The sequence below is a fragment of the Anopheles marshallii genome, chromosome 2 (assembly GCF_943734725.1).
Source record: "Anopheles marshallii chromosome 2, idAnoMarsDA_429_01, whole genome shotgun sequence".
Lineage (NCBI taxonomy): Eukaryota > Metazoa > Arthropoda > Insecta > Diptera > Culicidae > Anopheles > Anopheles marshallii.
The window spans coordinates 48719940-48725939 of record NC_071326.1 but is presented as its reverse complement, the minus strand read 5'-3'; positions in this window follow the sequence as shown (position 1 = coordinate 48725939).

Here is a 6000-nt window from a genome sequence, read left to right as displayed (position 1 = left end):
AGTTATTTACTCTCACTGCATTCTGTCCTCTGGATTTGTTTTGTTGCACTGTCATGGCGATAACCTCTTGCGAGGGGCGAATGCATTAATAAACAACGGGATAAGGTTATTGCATGGTGCAAATTAATAACTTTTCATATCAAGCCGCCAAGTTATAACTTCAAAACTGTGAAAAAATGCAAGGGCATACTTTTATTTGTATGTTACAACTGTTCCAAAGAAATTGTAGATGGCTGTTTATCTACTCTCAAATTTAAGTAACGCGTTAGTCTATACATCCACTGATTAGAACAGTAGAGCACATAACCACATTCGACAATGTAAATAGCGATGCGGGTCATTCCATTTGAATAAAAGAAATTTCAGGCAAATCGGTATATAGTTGTGCACGGTTATAATGTAAATTAGCACAGCGTAATATATTTCCCAAATGGCTCCACCATTCTCGTTTACTAGTGGTAGGCTTGATCCATTATAGTTCATTACAGCACTTTGAATTGATATCGCGATTACAGTTTTTTTCATCGACAAATTACTTATTTTTATAAGCAAATTGTTTGGGTTATTTTTTTCAAAATTGAAGCATAAAACTGACATGACACGTTAATTATAACATAGAGGATAAACCTAATCGGTCTACTAAATCTGAGTTGCTGAAGTGCCGTGTGGCGAAGCTTAGCATTTTAGCATATTAATTATTTTCAAAGTCAGAAAAAAACCTACTTAGTTCGATGACTGGAATCGAGACTATCAAAAGGGCATACAATGAAAAGGCTTCGCGGGTTCGACCGCATAAAATCTGAACCAAACTTCAACTGTGGAACATGAACATAATTCATTTGTTGTAAACGAAGCTTCAACAGAGGGAGTTAAACCCCTCGATGACGTCTGTTACAAACAATGAGGGAAAAAATAGTAATACAAAAGGGAAAACTGCATCGTTTTGATGCGGTGGATTTTCCCAACGGCAATCGTGTTATTGCAGTTTTCCAACCAAATAGCTGTACGGCATGCGGGTGCATAACCAGAGTTGTTATGTTCGTGCAATTCGGTACGGGTAGTAACGCGGATGTTGTAGTAGTGTGAGCGTCACTACTCTTATCAAAAAATGTTAACACCTCACTAGCTTATTGATTTGCGGCAAAGGCAATGTTTCTTTATATGCCAATTCTAAACATTGTTTAATTACACTTCAGTTATTCAATTTACTCGTGAAGTGTATGATTCAGGCAATTGCTGTGGCGTTGACTTTGTTCAACTGAATCGCATCTTATTTCCTCTAACCGTCATTTTTTTCCCGGTTGAATTTTTCTGTTCACATCCGCCTAACGACATCCGCGTGCATTTCGCCGGTTTCTTTTGTGCTGTTGCATCAATGTTTCACAAACTTTCCACACATGAATAGTGGTTGTAAAGTCGTATGTACACTTCTGCTTGGCAAAAGCAACATTTGCCCGTGGGGATCAAACACACTGCCTTGAGTCACTGTTTATTGCTACTTTCATGCCCGACATATAGGTAACTGGCCACGATCATTGCCATATGCAGTTGGTGCTGGAAACATTCGAGGCGGGTGGGAAACAAAGGCGATACATTTTTAGTAGCCACCCGCACCATTGCGAGTTGGTCGAAAATTAGAATATCAAGCCCTTGAAATGAATGCAAATTACAGCCATCCAGGAGGTTTCAACAAGGGCAGTAGATGGTGTGAAAAGGAGCTCTTCGGTTTTTGTTTTTTTTTTCTTCTCCTTGGCACATACCACACATTTATTTGCCTTCTTTGCTATATCCAAGCAGTAACCATGTTAAATTATATCAGATCTTACTGCTCTCATCTATGTCTTGAATCTCTACACCAACATACATATATATATATCTATATACAACGATCAGGGACAACATATCGGCGAGCGAAAGAAAAAAAACATTTATGGCAAAAGGAGGTCCATGCGAACTGCTCAAACATGGTCAGCAAGATGTGCCACCTTTTAACGCCACCCGCATTTTGTTTGACTCATCCGTGACCAAAGCGTGTGCTTAGTATAACGCGCACGCACGACGTTTTTATACGCAATAGTGTATCCCTCACCCACACAAGCGCACATATTATTCAGTAACCCGACAAAATGCAGTGGCCCCTTTGCATGTCCGTTACGCCAGTCGGCGACGAGCATTGGGTCATCCGCGTCTAACATTCGTCATACTGGACCGCCATTATGTAACGTACGCCTGGCTGGCCTTCCCGCTTCGCACACTCACACACACACGTATACATCCAGACCATAGCCGCGTTAAGCTAAAGTGGAATAGGAACTACGGTGGTTACAGTGATTGAAGAAGTGTTTCTCCTTTCCTTCATTCTCCCGTCGTTCGTGTTTGTTACTTAACCTCCGACGATGTAGACTCCCCCTTGCACCAGAGAGCGCTCCAACCCGTTGGCCAACCCTTCTCCCGCAGGGCACAAACCGCACAGACCGGATCCTCCACAAATGGCCTCGAGTGAGAGTTGGGTGCGTACGCGGTTCAATGCGTCATCTCGATCGTTGGCGCGGTGAGCTCAATTTCTTTCAAAACCACGATCAACTCGGCAGGGTTTTTTTGCTGCTCCGCGCGATAATGGCTCTTCGGCTTGTTTCACTTTCGGTTTCAGCTTTACACAAGAAACATGGTTACGGAAGCTGTCTTGTACCGCTGCCGATTCGCCGTTTCGTTTCGAACTTCCGTGCCTACGGTAATCGCGGTCGATCGATCAACGAATCGTATCAAAATGGAGGCATTCTGGGGTGTTTTTGAGTGAGTTTTCGCATCCGACCACCATTTTATATCCGGTCTCCTACTGAACACGCAGCGAACCCACAACAAGCTCGATAATCGTAATGGGAGGACGCATAATATAACATTTACGGAAGCTTCAAGGCAAATAAAAACGGCCCACTTGTGTGCGGATCCACCGACGCGTCTAGGTTACACTGCACAGCAAATAATAATAAGATGCAAAAACTCTATTGTATGCAGTTCGATATGCACCGGCAGCATACGGGAGAGCGCAAACAAACCAACTAACTATTACTAACCTTTGGCACACGAAGAGACTACTGATTAGTGCTAAATATAAACACTATTTAACGAAACTCAACTTAAAACACCGTCAAGTACGCACAACTTCAACAAACTGTATCTGTTCGGCGGTTAGTGGCAAACAAACCACAACCATAAAGCTCACGAAACAAGAAGGGGTAACCGATGGAGCCCACCACGGTTTAACATCCGACGCGGTTTAAGTTTGATGTGGAACTGAACAGCGAGTGTTTGCAACGATTCGCTTATGACTTGCGTGTGCCGAAGCGTTACACGTGCACTACCACACAAGTTGCTCACTTCCCCGGGCGGGCTTACAGTGTTGGACAAAGTGGTTCGCTTGCTCTCGAATCGTTCCACTCTGGGATTTTATGCACAACGGGGAACACAACCTAGAGTATAAAGCTATTGCGATCGCTTTCATCATTTTGTTTAGGGGGACAAATCGCTCTGAAAAGAGATTCAATAACGGTTGCGAACACTGTGAACATTACTGTACGATAATCCACAACGAACGGTACATGCTCCGGTGTGCTGGTATTCGTTTCAATCAATCTTTTCCCAATCTGTTGCATCTGGACGTTAGATAATCAATAATCAGCTTCTTACAAGGACCACAGTGAAGCTATCAACAATGGCGTTCCTTTATACGTCGTTTCCACAAAGAATACAAAATCCGCTTATCATCAGTCTATCTAGAATAGGTAAAAAAGTTCCTCTTCTCCAGAGTTGAAAATATAGCCAAGGTTATTCGATGCCATCGACAGCAAACAACCCGCTGGAATCCCCAATTTCATGGACATGCTGCTAGCATTACTAATTTGTACGATACAATAGCTATGGATCCAAGCTAAAACGAACGAACGACTCATAACGTGACACGCGGACATTGGAATCCTTTTTTGGATTTTTGTCTAACATGTTCATTTCCCTATTGCGTGGTAAAACAAAACATCCTCTAAAAATTGCATATAGAATTTGATAAATACGTAGTCGATCTGTCCCCCGAAGGCCTATGCACTGCCGGTTGTTGATTTGCGGTCAAATGTGAATGATCCGGCGTGTGGTTTTGGCCGTGACCAAAGTTTTCAAAGTTGGTAAAGGTGAACCGGTGTGCAGAGCGAACGACGCATAAAAACTGCCTCCGGGGTAGGCTACCGCTTTGTATCCGTAGAGCGATCAGGCGCTGCCCAAAAGAGCTACGGCTGCGGAGAGATGGAGAAGATTCGCTGGGGTTGGATTACACAGTTTGAGATTCTCAAAATGGCAACAACAGAATTAGAAAGGAATATATTGGTCTACTTCATAATAGCAGCTCATTTTCATACCGAAACACAAAACCTCCTTTAGTATCACTTTTCTATGGTTAATGGTTTTGAGTAAGGTTGAAAGCACTTAATACATAAACTATATTTTTATTCCTGCTTTATCAACTTGCTGCCGTTCATTTAATAGCTAACTAGACTTCCCTTTTTTATAACGTAAACGAAAAGTCGCACCTTGCTACAACGGCTAGGACCAGATGAGATTCGATACGCGATCTTTGGTTTATTAGACCGAATGTCAGCACAAGTCACTTTCAAAGGGCCCGATCATGCAACAGTGCTAAAATGATCATTAATACTGTGAACAGTACTTCAAATTTGATTTGAGATCACACATTGTACTGCGATGGTTCAGGTTTATTGGCTATCATTAAAATAATGATTTACTATTCAAGATATTTTTTCCGATCCTTCTCGATTGGTTATGTCGTTTCGAGCTTCATACAGATGTGACATTACAAATGTAAATGGCATCGATGACGTCGGTTGTTAGCGGCTGTAGCCTTTGTTGCCAAGATTTCAAGGTAACGAGTAACAGAGCAAGGGCTAGCACCCTAATGCATGTTGCCGGTAGTAATTAAGCGATGGGTATTTCCCGCACTAGTCGCGTGTTTGTGAGATTGTGCAACTGCATAAATATTTACACCATTTTACAATTCAGACTCAGCGACCGATTAAGCTGTTAAGTGTTTGGTTTGGTTAAGAGAGGATTTCCCAAAATTGGCTTAGAATGAAAGGAATCCACTATGACAGGATCGTGAAAGTTAAAGCCGAGGATAGGGAAGAAAAGAATAGGTTGCGGTCGTACATTATGGTGAATAAATTGAGAATAAAAGATGGAAATGATTTATCTCTTCATTGTGTTAAAAATGCGCTAGAGCCATTCTTTACGACTATCTCTTAAAAAAACTTAAATGTGACACGTTAATTGTACATCGTAAAATTATCGCGGTAACAGTGGCTAATAAAGATGTTCTATATTGTGGAGTGGCCCGGCGATTCGGTGACAGTACTAAACAAAAAGTGAAACATTTTATATCTGTAGATTTCAGATTTCGCAGTAGATTTCAAACAAATTTGGGTAAGTGAGTTCTATTCTGGTTCTACTAATCCGGAGTTTTGTAGCTGTTAGACGGGGATTTATGGAATCTCGTCAGCTACTTCCGTTTCCGGTTCAATATGTGTTGCAGTATTATGTTTTCCTTAATTTACTGAGTCGCTTATCGTGATCACCTGCACTGATTGATGGAAAAAGAAAGAAAATCAACCTTTTTTAAGATAAACAGTGATTACCCTCATCTGACCGACTGATAGGCGGAAATGAATTATTGTTTGATGATTTCAAGGTTTAATGATATCATGGTAGCGATGGCGAGATGTGCGAAACTCACTCTAGTTTCAAGTTCTCCAACTCTCAAATGCAGTTTTAGCTACTCTGTTGTGATTGGGAAAAAGGAAGAAAACACATTTACAACGCCATAGCTTGCCCATCGTTTTCACCGATTCATTATCCCATCCAATGGTTAAATCATACGGATCTCCTAATAGTAACTGAAATTTGCAGAGCATCCCGTAACGAGCTGTAAAATATGTATCT